This window comes from Littorina saxatilis, linkage group LG9, assembly GCF_037325665.1.
Source record: "Littorina saxatilis isolate snail1 linkage group LG9, US_GU_Lsax_2.0, whole genome shotgun sequence".
Taxonomy (NCBI): domain Eukaryota; kingdom Metazoa; phylum Mollusca; class Gastropoda; order Littorinimorpha; family Littorinidae; genus Littorina; species Littorina saxatilis.
Genome location: NC_090253.1, coordinates 28,598,017 through 28,613,547, shown reverse-complemented (window position 1 = coordinate 28,613,547; position 15,531 = coordinate 28,598,017). Strand labels below are relative to the sequence as shown.

General features: G+C 43.3%; 1 long non-coding RNA gene across 3 annotated transcripts in view; it reads right to left on the bottom strand.

Annotated features, from left to right (window-relative positions):
• Window positions 1-15,531, bottom strand: part of LOC138975791 (uncharacterized) — a 40,194-nt gene that overhangs the window by 21,371 nt on the left and 3,292 nt on the right. For 2 of the 3 annotated variants that reach the window (XR_011458749.1, XR_011458750.1), the window contains exon 2: window positions 15,004-15,114. This is a non-coding gene — a long non-coding RNA (uncharacterized lncRNA). Of the gene's footprint in view, window positions 1-15,003; window positions 15,148-15,531 lie in introns of those variants that run through there. The other variant, XR_011458748.1, reaches the window with a different exon arrangement.

Genomic DNA, 15,531 nt, shown 5'->3' with positions numbered 1-15,531 from the left:
TGTAAGCTCATGTCCCAAAACATCGTATCGTAAACAAGATCAGTTGTAATCGTTTGTTTTGACACCCAAGCATCACAAAAACGAAAACGAATATCCACACATCCGATTCTGCACTTCTTGATGACGTCATTTAGGGGAACTTCCTCCGCCGTGACAAGTCATAAGAATTCCAAAACAAAAGAAATCTGTTGAGTGACAAGACATTAATTATCATTACAACTCAAGTTGTGAGCGGTATTAATCATCACCAGATCACGCACGACTGCTGATCGTGATTACTCACTATACAGCGGCGATGCTTTATTCTCGGCGCCACTCAATGATTCAGATTCAAACTACGCGTTTAAAGCTGAACTCCTTCTCGTGAAATGCGATCCTATAAACCAACTCAGCTTTGCCCTGCATTTTCCATTGGGACAACATCATCCTTCCACTTTGACACGTACCAACAATCACCAGCCTAGCTTCCAGGTTATCTTTGTGAGAAGTCTACCCTTGATATCCATTTATAGAAGGTCACTTTACAATAACAAGTACTGCCCATCACTAAAAAAAAAATATAAAAAAAATAAAAAAATAAAAACAACAGCTCAGCTTCCTCTGCACAGTGACAGTTTGGTGATGCATTGATTACGGTAAGTGACACCTGTACCAATCTGCTCAATTAATTCAGCAACAAATTCCAACTCTGAACAGACACTCAAAAAACAGCCAGGCCTTTGATTTTTGTTTGCATCTTTACAGGACATTATAGGGGGGGGGGGGGGGGGGGGGCGGGAACCCACATTTTTTCTTCATTTCAATGCTTGTTATGCTTACATGTGCCTGGAGCCGTCGCGATATAACCTTGAACGGTTGAAAACGACGTTAAACACCAAATAAAGAAAGAAAGAAAGAATGTGCCTGGAGGTTGGTTCCGCGTAACTCCACTTACTCTTGCTTAGGTCGTGTGCATTTAGGGCGCTTACGTCCCTTTGATTCTCAGATCTTTTAAGGGCATTTATTTATGATTTTCATCAAAACAATCCAACTTTGCCAAGGAAGCAGTTTGTTCGTTTGTTTGCTTAACGCCCAGCCGACCACGAAGGGCCATATCAGGGCGGTGCTGCTTTGACATATAACGTGCGCCACACACAAGACAGAAGTCGCAGCACAGGCTTCATGTCTCACCCAGTCACATTATTCTGACACCGGACCAACCAGTCCTAGCACTAACCCCATAATGCCAGACGCCAGGCGGAGCAGCCACTAGATTGCCAATCATTTTAAAGTCTTAGGTATGACCCAGCCGGGGTTCGAACCCACGACCTCCCGATCACGGGGCGGACACCTTACCACTAGGCCAACCGTGCCGGTGTAACACGAAATTTTTACTCCACGAAAAATTTACTCCGGAGTAAATATTTCGTACGAAATTCTTACTCCGAGTACACTTTTCGTACGAGAAAATAACTCCCCAAGGCACGAAAAAATGACTCCCTCCACGAAATTGTTACTCTCCATTATTTTTTACTTCCAGTAAAAATATCGTACGCAAAAATGGGATGCCGGCGAAGGGATAATGCCAGTAAGTGATCTCGCGCACACGAATGTCGCGCTACCCTCCTTCCACCCCTTCCACCACCAAGACTAACAGGGGACAAGGGAGTAAAAATGTCGTACACCTGGCATGGGAAATTAAATTGCTCGTGTTGGGGTGAAGTACTTTATTCGTTATTTATTCGTCAGGGGAGTAACATTTTTGTACGAAATGTTTACTCGGAACTCACCTCTCTTGGGGAGTCATTTTCTCGTGCAATGGGGGAGTGCTTTTTTTGTAAAGGGAGTAACTTTTTCGTACGAAATGTTTACTCCGGAGTAAAAATCTCGTGGGAGTAATTTTCTCGTGTTACACCGGTTCCCAAGGCAGCAGTCATGATGTTGATGGTTGGTATGTGTCAAAGTGCATGGGGTGCTCATTCCTCACGCAAAAGCGTCACACATCTATGATGGTCGCCGTGACCGTTTACACGTGAAGGAAGGTAGCTTTAGACTGTGAATGGACAACTTTGTAATTGCTCGTCTGTCTGGCAAGTGATGACTTGTTCTGATGTGACCGCTACACCGGAACTGCCAGAGTGATAGGAGCGGTGTACCTAGCAGCTTAAAGGGGAATGCTGCCAGCCACAGTTTTAAATGATTCAGTCTAATTTTTGGAGAGAAAAACATCTTTCCGATTCTTTAAGTACTGCATGGATTATGCAATATGTATTTTGTGTTTAGTGAAAAAAAGGTCCTCGCGAAACATTTTAATGAAGCCTCTGGTTAATCAGGCTTCCTGCATAATTGTTTGATGGACATTTTTCTCTCTTTTCGTAAACTATACTGCGCTCTCACTGTCCCTGGCTCTGTCTGCTTGGTATATATTCGTCTCTCGTTTATTTTATTTTTTATGTCTGTGTCGATACTTCTATAAAGATGTGCAAAAACAGGTACTGCGGGAGTAAAGAGCTGTTGGTAACAACAAAAACAACAACAACAACAACAACAACAACAATTCTGTCGATGCCTTAAACGCAAAGAAGTCTTTTTGTGTTTATGATAATGCTCTCTTTTTCTATGAGAGTTAGCCCTGTGAAGCTATCTGATCGAGCTATTTGAAAGAGTTAATCTGTGCTGAATCGAGCATTATGACGAGAAACAGCAGCAGGCGCGAAAACACCGGTCTTCTGTTTCTCCCGAATGAATATCAAAATATCGAGTGTCTCACGCTTTTGTCAACACCTTCCGATAACCATCCATGTCAAGTGACCTTACCACGTGACCCCGAATCGAGCAATGGCGGTTGCGTTGCTTCCCGCGGTGACGACTGAATAGCGTTTGGTAACCGAGAATAATGTGTGTTATTGGACACGAAACGCAACCGGCCATTAAAGCCAGAAATGTTTATCTTTAAAACGTTGTATTTTTGCAATATGCGCTGTTTGTTGCACCTGCCACAATGAATCCAATACACCGATGGAGGGTCTAGCATATCACATCTCTTTGAGCTCACACTTTTTCCATTTCATATGAATTAAAAACGAATTTGTTTTCATGTGGAGGGGTGGAGGAGAAAGTTCTTGTGGCGGAGGAGAATAAGGAGAAGCGGCTAAGAGGGCGAATGTACGCAACAGAACAGCCGTGTTGCAAAAATAAGTTTGGCCATTATGGCCATTACCTTTTATTTTTGTAAATTGTATGATTATCTATTACAAGCTTTCTTTACTCTGTCCCTTGCCATAACAAACCATTTGTATCCCTCTCCCTCCCTCCGCCACCCCCCCCCCCCCCCTCCCAGCCCACGCGTCAAAACTCCAACATCCTCTCTCTCTCTCTGCCTTTATATATTTTTTTCTTCCTCATATTAATGTGTGGTTAGAGTAGTCCCTCTCTGGGCGAGGGCTAGTTGGGAAAAAAAAGCTCATGTGTGATGCTTATGCCACATCCCTCGTAAAATTTGATTTGATTTGATTTGATTTGATTTGATCTCTCTCTCTCTCTCTCTCTCTCTCTCTCTCTCTCTCTCTCTCTCTCTCTCTCTCTCTCTCTCTCTCTCTCTCTCTCTCTCTCTCTCTTTCACGTGCGCGCGCACACACACACAAACACGTGTGCCTGTTATCAGATTCCAATGCAGAATATCCGTGTGCAACGGAAACGAGACAGAAAACAGAACCGGACAATTTGCAAGGCTAAAGAGAGGTTTGGGTGGGGGGGGGGGGGGGGGGAGGGAGTAGATATCTCAACCACGGGGATTTCGAGAATCCTGTTTAAAGGGACGGGGGTGAAAGAGCAAGACAGGGGGGTAGCATATTTCCCGGACTAGGGATTTCTGTCATTTATGGGTAAGATCAGCGGAGAGAGGGGGGAGGGAGGCAGGAAGATGGTCAAGAGGGATAACTTCAACCCCGAGGTTTCCTGACTCTGACTGGCGTGGAGGGAGGGAGAGAGAGGGGCCGAGAGATGGTGGTGGTGGTGGTTTCTTGTCTCAAGAACCCGGAGGGTCATACGATGCCGATTCAGCATCTATTGTATTCCCTGTTTTGTTCTGGGTCCTCACTTTAAACAAAACTGTTCCGAGAAATCGAGGGGAAGAGATTCGGAAGGGGGACAGGAGTGAGAGAGATGGCGGGAGAGAGGGCCTTGGGAGGGAGGACGGTGAGAAAGAATGAGTGAGAGAGAATGAGGGAGAGAGAAAGGGAGAGAGAGAGAAAGAAAGTGCTGCCATGCATGCCAACCGGCATAACGGGCAGTAAGTAAGTAAAAGAGAGAGAGGGAGAGAGAGAGAGAGAGAGAGAGAGAGAGAGAGACAGACAGACAGACAGACAGAAAGAGACAGAGAGACAGACAGAAAGAGACAGAGAGACAGAGAGACAGAGACAGAGAGAGAGAAGGGGGTGGAATATACCTCACCCCAAAAACATCGTGGCTGTTGTCTCATAGGGATAGAGAGGCCAGGCCGGCAGAGAGAGGGAGGAGAGTCAGAGATAATGTTGGTGGTGGTGGTGGTGGGGGGGGGGGGGGGGCGATATCTCACCCCTGAGACTTCATGGCTCCTGTCTCATTGAAAACTTCCCCCTGGATCAATACAAAGGCTTGACACTGACACAACACACCAAGAGACATCGACTATATCTGGTCGCCCTTTGTTCCGTTCCGCCGTTTCAACGGCTGCTCCAGTATAACTTATCGATACATTTGTGTTGCCATCCTTAAAAGAGAAAGTCAAAAGAAAATTCCTTCATCGTGTCAAATCAAACAACAACCTAATCGACATTTCCCTTTTGACACTGACAAAACACTCACAGAGACATCGACTATCTGTGGTCGCCTTTTGTTCCGTTTCGCTGCTTCGGCGTTTAGTATCAATATATTTTTGTTGTTCGTGAATGGACAAAACAATAGCAGCAACTTGTCTTCTGCAATTTTCTCCTCGGCTTTTCCTTCAAGTGGTGGTGATTTCTGATGATTCTTATTTCTCTGTCTGGGCTTTGGTTCATCTTTTGATAACCCTAACTTCGACCCTGACGTTATTACCGACCACTTTGTTGTCTGGCAAAATGCATCCCGTTCTCTGGGCTTCCTGTGGTTGTTTCTGTTCAACTTTGATTGATCTGTCAAATGAACAAATTGAGAGAATGGGAGAGAATGGGAGAGAAAGAGAGAGAGAGAGACACACAAGACAAGATCGACAAGACAAAATCTTTATTATCGAGGGTAATAGATAAGCAAGAATATTGCTTTTTTACATCCAGCCCTCGCCCTAATATAGGGTCAACAAGAACAGAAAACAATATAATCAAAGAACTACCACATCAAACTTAATACATTATAACTGTATATACAGATACAAATTTAAAAAATAAATTGTCATGCTGCATTTTAAGTACAATTTCCAAGTGTCAATTTTTAACATAACATAATTTAGATCTGCATATTATTATAATTTTGTTTAACATGCACATACATTTTAAATGAATTGATGAACCATTCAGCACATGTTTAGTTGCATTATGTGCGACATATAATTTTTTTTGAAGCTGTCTGTGTTTGTTTTATGCTTAAGAAAAATAGGCAGTGAGTTCCATAGGACCGCACCCGAATAAAGAAGGCTTGATTTGAAAAGGTCAATACGTGGAGTCGGTGTTATGATTTTTAGTCTGTTATAGTTCAAAATAAAAAAAATAGAGAGAGAGAGAGAGAGAGAAAGAGAGAGAGAGAGAGAGAGAGAGAGAGAGAGAGAGAGAGAGAGAGAGAGAGAGAGAGAGAGAGAGAGAGAGAGAGAGAGAGAGAGAGAGAGAGAGAGAGAGAGAGAGAGAGAGAGAGAGAAAGGGAGAGAAAGCGATATACAGAAAGTGCAGATGATTACTGATGATTACTTCGATCTCGAAGTAATTATATATATGAGTTTGTTGTCTGACAGAACAAACACAGTTTTCATCGCTTCCTGAGGTTAGTTATTTCGTCTGGATTAGGCGATTCTTTCTGATATGGTCTCGTTAACGAATCTGAATAATGTATTTTTGACCTTCTGCGGTCGTTACTTCGTTTGATTTAAGGAAATGTGCGTGCGTGTGTGTACTTTTTGTTAAATCTTTATAACAATGTGTTTTATCCATATCAACACGGCAAAAGGCTAGAAGAAACAACCTGAGGATGTCATGAACACTCATTTATCATCATTTGTCAAATCACACAACAAACTCGTCAATAGTTTGCCCCCTTGACACTGACACAACATACACACAGACATCGACTATCTTTGGTCGTCCTCTGTTCCGTTTTGCGGCTTGCCTGCTTCAGTATTTATAACATATCCATACATTTTTGCTGTCGCCGAAAAAGGGGTAAACAGCCTCTACAATCTGGTTGGTGTGTTGTTGATTTTTTTTCCATTATTTGTTTTTTTCGTTTTCTTAGTTCGGATGGTGGGTTGTTGGTATTTTCTTTCTTTTCCTTTGCAGGCTCTAACTGATCTTTCGAAACTAGATTCGATCCGAATTACATTTTTTTAACAATTTTTTTTATGGTTGTTGTCATTATGTTGTTTGGTTGTTTTAAAGGACCCCAACAGGCTATTTTTGGTGTCAAAAACGCGTTTATTTGCGTTTTGGCGTGACTTAGGTTAACCAGACATATGCATGCCGTAGGAAATTGTTTTCTCACCTTTCCTCACAGGGTTTAGTTTATTTCGGAATCGTTTAGGCCATAATCCGACGAATTTCGTGGCTGAAGCGAAGCGTTTTCGCGTTCCGATCTGGCGGCCATTATATCTCGAACGTCCGCGAGAGTACGGAAGTGGTGAATTCTGGGTAAAATTTTCGATGACGTCAGAAGCCGTATTCATAGAAGCAACTTTAGCTGCTGAATCTTACAGTTTTGAGCCTGGGAGTTAAACTCAAGGGTCTGCGCGCCCCGTGATTTGTAATCATTTTGTTTACAAATCACGTTAATGCTCCCGATATCTTCTTGTCATCCCAAAAGTCAAGGCACAAAAACAAAATCCCTTGACTTTTGGGGTAGCGCGACTCCGTTGATTTTGTTTTCTTTCTCCATTTATCATTACTAGATTGTCCCGTCGTTGGGAAATTCGGATCACTTCCTCCCAGTGGAAAGCTAGCAGCAACAGAGTCGCGATACCCCAAAGTCAAGGGAGATCTATGGGATTTTTCTCCCTTTTCTTTATTGTCCCATCGCTGGGAAATTTGGGTCGCTTCCTTCGAGTGAAAAGCTAGAAACAACAGAGTCGCGCTACCCGAAAGTCAGTGAATCTATAAGATTTTTTCCTCCATTTTTTTATTGTCCCATCACATTCCACAACTTGGACACATACCAAAACTTGGACACATGACGATATTACCACGTCTTTGAGACGTACCACAACTTGGTCACATACCACAACTTGGACCCATACCACATCTTGGACACATACCACAACTTGGACACAGACCACATCTTATACGCATACCACAACTGGGACACATACCATAACGTGGACACATTACCATATCTTGGACACATACCACAACTTGGACACATACCACAACTTGGACACATTCCACATCTTGGACACATATCACATCTTGAACACATGCCACATCTTGGACACATACCACAACTTGGACACATACCACAACTTTGACACATACCGCATCTTGAACACATTCCACATCTTGGACATATACCACAACATTGCACATATTGGACACATACCACAACTTGGACACATACCACAACTTGGACACATTCCACAACTTGGAAATTTCCACAACTTGGACCACAAGCGCGACTCTGTTGCTGCTAACTTTTCACTGGGAGGAAGCGATCCGAATTCGCCAGCGATGAAGGAAAATAACGAAATGGAAAAAGAAAGAAAATCAAATCTAATGGATCCCTTGACTTTGGGGTAGCGCGACTCTGTTGCTGCTAGCTTTCCACTGGGAGGAAGCTATCCGAATTTCCCAGCGATGGGACAATAGGCTGAATAGAGAGAAAAAAAAAAGTTTTACAAATCGCGGATTTAGGTTCGACGTAATTTGTACAATATTTTTACATTTTTACAAACCACGGGTTAACAGCTCAGTTGGAGGTTTAATTGGTGCCGCCAGTGTGTAGACATACAGGCTGGGGGAGTGGCTTAGGAGCGAGCAGATAGCTGTATCGTTATTAGCGTCTGTTACTGGAGATCGTTCTTACAGCGGCGTCCGAGTTGAGACGGAAGTGTCCCATCTATCTGGGTTGATAATCGGGGATTAATGTAGAATTGTATCCTCTTAGTCAGGTTTGAGGCACAAAGTGTACGAGAAAAAAACATTCTCTCTCAAGGGTGGAAGTAAAATGTCTGCCAGACTCAACAAATAGATTAGGCAGCCCATGATCACTGTTGTGATTGTAGTTGAAGTTCTATCGGATTTGTTGTTGGCTATGTTGTTGAAGACGTATAATTGTGTTCTCGAATTTAAGTTGATGTTGTTGTTGTCGTCGTCGTAGATGAAATCAAGGTTGTAACGTGTCAAATCAATCGTGTTCCACCTACAGTTTATCAGTGTAAAGCTGTTGTTGACATTGTAGTTGTTCTTGGTTTTCGAGTTGTTGTCAGTGTTATTGTCGTCGTTGTAGTTGTTACCCAATCGGATAAAAACAAATAAAAACTCAAGCCTGAGTCTTTTTTTTTTTGCAACTCCGAACATTCGGCAGCAGCACACTCTCTCGGCATGATGTCGGGAGCACGCGCGCATCCACAGCTGCAGCAAAGACGCACACCGAGCGTTGCTACTTTCGCTTCTGGCTCCCCCCTTGTGACGTCACAGCCAAGGGCTTGCCGCCGCGGGGAATTTGAAGTCTCGCGTAGCAGACGAATTTGGTCGCTTTTTGAGCATGCATTTTGTGTAAAATTAGACTGATGCAACACAAAACCTGAGATTTACTGATCGGATTTTGCATCTGTAGATGCTTACCTATATCATTAAATCAACCCCAACTGCTTTATCTGACCTTAAAAAGAGCCTGTTATGGTCCTTTAAGAGCAGATGAACCACACTTTTCCATCCAATGTCTATTTGTATGGACAATAAATGATCTTATGTCTCATGTGGTATGTCTTATTGGTGAATTTGTTGTCACACAAAACAAAACAAAATCATAATGAGTTGATTCCTGGCAGGTGTCTTGGCTTTCCAAAAGTTTGCTGTTCCCTTTGTGTGTGTGGGGGTTGTGGCTTTTTGCTGACAGTTTTAATACTGCGTCGATTGGTCGACAAAGCACAACTAACGATCTCCAGGCTTCCTGTGATTGTTTCTTTTTGACCTTGATTGATCTTTCTCAAACCTCTCTTCGATCCGGATGTCATTGTCAATGAGTTTGTTGTCAAAGGGGACGAATTACCAAGTACCCCCCCCTCCTTCTGTGTGTGTGTGTGTGTGTGTGTGTGTGTGTGTGTGTGTGTGTGTGTGTGTGTGTGTGTGTGTGTGTGTGTGTGTGTGTCTCTCTCTCTCTCTCTCTCTCTCTCTCTCTCTCTCTCTCTCTCTTTCTCTCTCTCTCTCTCTCTTTCTCTCTCTCTCTTTCTCTCTCTCTGTGTTTGTGCGTATCTGTGCGTGTGTATGTGTGTCTGTGTGTGCGTGCATGCACTTGTGGGAGCGCTTGTGTGTGTGTGTGTTCCTGTGGTTGCTTTTTCTGGCTTCAGCTGATATTTTTTCTTTACTCTCTTTGATCGCGATGGATGACTTTGTTGTCTGAGAAGACAAAAAAATGAAGAGTGCGTTTCCATCGTTTTCCTGTGGGTCTTTCTTCTTGTTTAGATTGATATTTGTTCAACCCGTTGCAGCCGAACGCTGTTGTTTTGTGTTTGTTGCAGTTGATGTTGTTGTTGTTGTCGGGTTTGTTTATTGTTGTTGGGTGGGTTTTTTTTTTTTTTTTTTTTTTGGGGGGGGGGGGGGGGGGGGGCACTATATGGTTGTTCCGTCTGGCTTAGCATGGGCATTGTTAGAATTTGGATTCGAGAACAGTTGCCCTCGGGGGTGGGATGGGGTGGGCTACATTATTATAACGTCTTTTTTAGCATTGGTATTGCCAGAATGTGTTTTTCTTACGCAGATTCACACAAATCTGCCATAAATTAAGGCAAGTTTCGGATTTGTTAGGAAGTCAATGGTGTCACGCTTCCCTGACAAAAGCTGGTCATACTTTGAAAAATGTCGACATTAAACTTTGCATTAAAGAGCTACCCGCAGGAACTGATAGCAAGTCATGTTTGAAAGGCTTATTCCTTTTGATCCAACTTGACATACACAGTTATGAAGATTGCAGCCTTCGCCACACGGCACACTCCTTCCAGTGAAAAACGGTTTATCTCACCGTTTCTCATCTTCTTCTTCTTCTGCGTTCGTGGGCTGAAACTCCCACGCACACTCGTGGTTTTTTTTGCACGAGTGGAATTTTACATGTATGACCGTTTTTTACCCCGCCATTTAGGCAGCCATACGCCGTTTTCGGAGGAAGCATGCTGGGTATTTTCGTGTTTCTATAACCCACCCAACTCTGACATGGAATACAGGATCTTTTTCGTGCGCACTCGGTCTTGTGCTTGCGTGTACACACGGAGGGGGGGGGGGGGGGGGGGTCGGACACCGAGGAGAGTCTGCACACAAAGTTGACTCTGAGAAATAAATCTTTCGACGAACGTGGGGACGAACTGACGCTGACAGCGACCAACTGGATACAAATCCAGCGCGCTACTGACTGAGCAACATCCCCGCCCTCATCTGACCAGGCTTCTACGTGAGGTAAGAACTTTGCTCCGCTGGGTCACATATCAAACGTCAACAGCCTGGGTGCTCTCTGTGCACACCGGGAATTGTTGGACCAATTAATTTCGTAAAAGACACTACTGCCTTTTCAAGAGCTTAATTCATCCAAAATTACAACTCACGACAGTTGATTTTTACTATGTGACCAAGTGGAGGGGATGGTCTTATCCCATGTAGAAGCCTGGCCATATCTGAGATGATAAACCAAACAGTTTTCACGGAAAGCAGTGTGCCTTTTAAAGGTGATCTTTTTTTAAAGCTCGCTTCAGGCGCTTCGATCGAGACGTTACTATCAATATCGTTGTTGTCCCACGCTGACAATACAAATAATGGAGAGTTTTGCTTGAATGTTTTCTTGCCAGCTTTCCTGGCCTTCCTCCCCGTCTGTGTATGCCTGTGTCCGATTTTCTCAACTCGCTTCGATCAAGACAGACGCTGTGCTGTGTGTGATGACTTTGTTTCTGTTTGAGGATGGAATCAATATTTTTTTCCCGCCGTTTCAAATGTTCATCAAGTCAGCAGCTCCTTCCTTTTGCCTCTTTCCTTCTAGCTCCTATTTTTCGATACACAGCAATATGGACCGATGTCCTCCCACACAAAACTGAACTAATTGCATACCCCTCCCCCACCCCACCCCCGCGCGTGACCTCCCCTGACCAACAGAGATTTCCCAATTCATCTTTGTGGGGGAAAAAAGCCGATGGTCAGGTGAGCGATAAAAACACGTCAAACGAAGTCAATAACCTTGACAGTGAAGTGAAATATGGACCATGCGATAGAGGAAGGGAAAGAGAGAGAGAGAGAGAGAGAGAGAGAGAGAGAGAGAGAGAGAGAGAGAGAGAGAGAGAGAGAGAGAGAGAGAGAGAGAGAGGGAGAGAGAGAGAGAGAGAGAGCCAGCGAGAGAGAGAGCCAGCGAGAGAGGGAGTGAGAGAGAGAGAGAGAGAGAGAGAGAAAGAGAGAGGGAGAGAGACAGACATGGATGGAGGGATGGATTGAGAGAGAGAGAGGGATAGAATTACAGACAGACAGACAGACAGACAGACAGACAGAACCACAGAAGAGCAGATGACAGAAAAAGAGACAGAGACAGGAGAGGGGGGGGGGAGAGAGAGAGAGACAGATAACAAAGTAACAGACAAATAAATTTGATGCATCAGCCAAAAAAAACACAAATATCCCCTTTAACACCCACACACACACACACAGACACACACGCACACTAAATGTAATAACAAGTCGCGTAAGGCGAAAATACAATATTTAGTCAAGTAGCTGCCATTTTTCAGCAAGACCGTATACTCGTAGCATCGTCAGTCCACCGCTCATGGCAAAGGCAGTGAAATTGACAAGAAGAGCGGGGTAGCAGTTGCGCTAAGAAGGATAACACGCTTTTCTGTACCTCTCTTTGTTTTAACTTTCTGAGCGTGTTTTTAATCCAAACATATCATATCTATATGTTTTTGGAATCAGGAACCGACAAGGAATAAGATGAAAGTGTTTTTAAATTGATTTGGACAATTTAATTTTGATAATAATTTTTATATTTTTAATTTTCAGAGCTTGTTTTTAATCAAAATATAACATATTTATATATTTTTGGAATCAGAAAATGATAAAGAATAAGATGTACGTAAATTTGGATCGTTTTATAAAAAAAATAATTTTTTTACAATTTTCAGATTTTTAATGACCAAACTCACTCATTAGTTTTTAAGCCACCAAGCTGAAATGCAATACCAAACCCCGGCCTTCGTCGAAGATTACTTGACCAAAATTTCAACCAATTTGGTTGAAAAATGAGAGCGTGACAGTGCCGCCTCAACTTTCACGAAAAGCCGGATATGACGTCATCAAAGACATTTATTGAAAAAATGAAAAAAACGTATGGGGATTTCATACCCAGGAACTCTCATGTCAAATTTCATAAAGATCGGTCCAGTAGTTTAGTCTGAATCGCTCTACACACACACACAGACAGACAGACAGACAGACAGACAGACAGACAGACAGACAGACACACACACACACACACACACACACACACACAAATACACCACGACCCTCGTCTCGATTCCCCCCTCTACGTTAAAATATTTAGTCAAAACTTGACTAAATATAAAAAGCCATTGCACCACCACAAACCAAAACGCCGCAGCCAAAGAAAGACACAAGCAAGAGAGAAGCCCTATCAGGAGAATAGAGAGAGAGCACTCCAGGACTCCACTTGACGACAACCTCCAGCCACTTGACACGGCTCAGAGCAGGTCGCTCCACATCTCTCTGCCTCCTTCACTCTCGTCTTCTAATTAACCACCGTTAATGGGCTCTACCATCTCAGCTTCTTAGTTTTTAATTGATCACAAGCGGGTCCCAAAATCCATTGCAAGAGCTTGGTATGAAGCGTAGGTCATTATTTTCGATTATGCATGATCAGGCTTCAACCCATGTCTTATTAGGGTGTGTTTTCTTCTAAACTTTCCATTAAGTTTTAATATAAAGCGTTATTGCTTACTGCTGAAGAATTTCTGTTCGTGCTTCCTAATTGACACTTCATGTTGCGTAATTTTGTTTTCGTTGTTTCTGAGCTCCCTTTCTCTATTGGTCCAAGCTAGCAGCACGAGCAGATTTCGTTATTTCAATCTCATACCAAAAATGTTATGTAAACACCGATCACCCAGTAGATTCGTTCTTTGATCGATTAATCAATATTTCAAGTCAGCAATGTCACGGACCTACGAAGATAGAGGTCCGTGAACCAAGTAGGTGGTACAAGAAGGGCAAAGCCCATACGACTCACATGCTTTACACATTTTTCCTACCAAAATGCATGTGACCTTGACCCAAGGTCAAGGTCATCCAAGGTCATGCAACACAAAGCTGTTAATTCAAGACATAGGAAGTACAATGGTGCTTATTGGCTCTTTCTACCATGAGATATGGTCACTTTTAGTGGTTCACTACCTTATTTTGGTCACATTTCATAAGGGTCAAAGTGACCTTGACCATGATCATATGTGACCAAATGTGTCTCATGATGAAAGCATAACATGTGCCCCACATAATTTTTAAGTTTGAAACAGTTATCTTCCATAGTTCAGGGTCAAGGTCACTTCAAAATATGTATACAATCCAACTTTGAAGAGCTCCTGTGACCTTGACCTTGAAGCAAGGTAAACCAAACTGGTATCAAAAGATGGGGCTTACTTTGCCCTATATATCATATATAGGTGAGGTATTGAATCTCAAAAACTTCAGAGAAAATGTGAAAAATGTGAAAAATAGCTGTTTTTTAGGCAACATTTATGGCCCCTGCGACCTTGACCTTGAAGCAAGGTCAAGATGCTATGTATGTTTTTTGGGGCCTTGTCATCATACACCATCTTGCCAAATTTGGTACTGATAGACTGAATAGTGTCCAAGAAATATCCAACGTTAAAGTTTTCCGGACGGACGGACGTCCGGACGGACGTCCGGACGGACGTCCGGACGGACGGACGGACGGACGACTCGGGTGAGTACATAGACTCACTTTTGCTTCGCATGTGAGTCAAAAAAGGACTGGGTGGCCGAGTGGTAACGCACTTGCGCTCGGAATCGAGAGGTTGCGTGTTCGACCCTGGGTCGGGCCGCTATTTTCTCCCCCCTTTCCTAACCTAGATGGTGGGTTCAAGTGCTAGTCTTTCGGATGTGACGAAAAACCGAGGTCCCTTCGTGTACACTATATTGGGGTGTGCACGTTAAAGATCCCACGATTGACAAAAGGGTCTTTCCTGATAGATAAAAATGTCCATCAAATACCCGTGTGACTTGGAATAAAGGCCGCGAAAGGTGAACATTCGCCTAACAGGCTTGAGGTTTGCTGGTCGATGTGAATGCGTGATATATTGTGTAAAAAATTCCATCTCACACGGCACAAAGCGCTTTGAACTTCGGATAAGGCGCTATATAAATAAAGAGAATAATAATTTAAAAAAAATAAAAAACATTCAGTAAATCAATTCAAGAGTCGATCGTTCAACCAACCAACCAGCCAACCAATTAATGGTCACACACACACACACACACACACACACACACACACACACACACACACACACACACACACACACAGTGAGACCCCCAGGCTAACATTGACAAAGAGGGGTAGACATATTAAAAAGAAAAGGCGTATAAAACCTACCTCTGGTGTGTTCTTCTTGAATTCCCGACTCTGGTCTACGAGCCGTTTTCTTGAGGCATCGCTTTCATCTTGCCGGTTGGCAAGATCGGTGGCTGTAATGTCTAGTTCCCGCTGAAACACACAAAGATGGCATTCGCGGTGAACAGCAGTGAGAGGTTAACTGTGTCATGAAAAGAGAAGCACCTCGAACACGGTATGCGTACGTCATTTCCCAAACAAGACAGAACTGCAGAGAGTACAACAACCACGACCTTAACGAACATTTTCTGACCTACTAGTCTTCCTCATTGGCAGATCATTTGTGAATACAAAACAACCAAGCAATCTTCGACAGGATATTCGGCTAAAGAAGACGCACACGACTGCTGAAAAGATGACACCTAGGTCTCTTCTAAATCCAAATGTCTGTTGTCGTTGCGGAGTGACTATACAAGGCAATCGTCGCACAACGATCAGTTGAGTTCAAAGTCAAAAGGAGCGCGGAACTCGAACTCGCGACGGCTGAACATTTCAGCAAAGAAGACATCA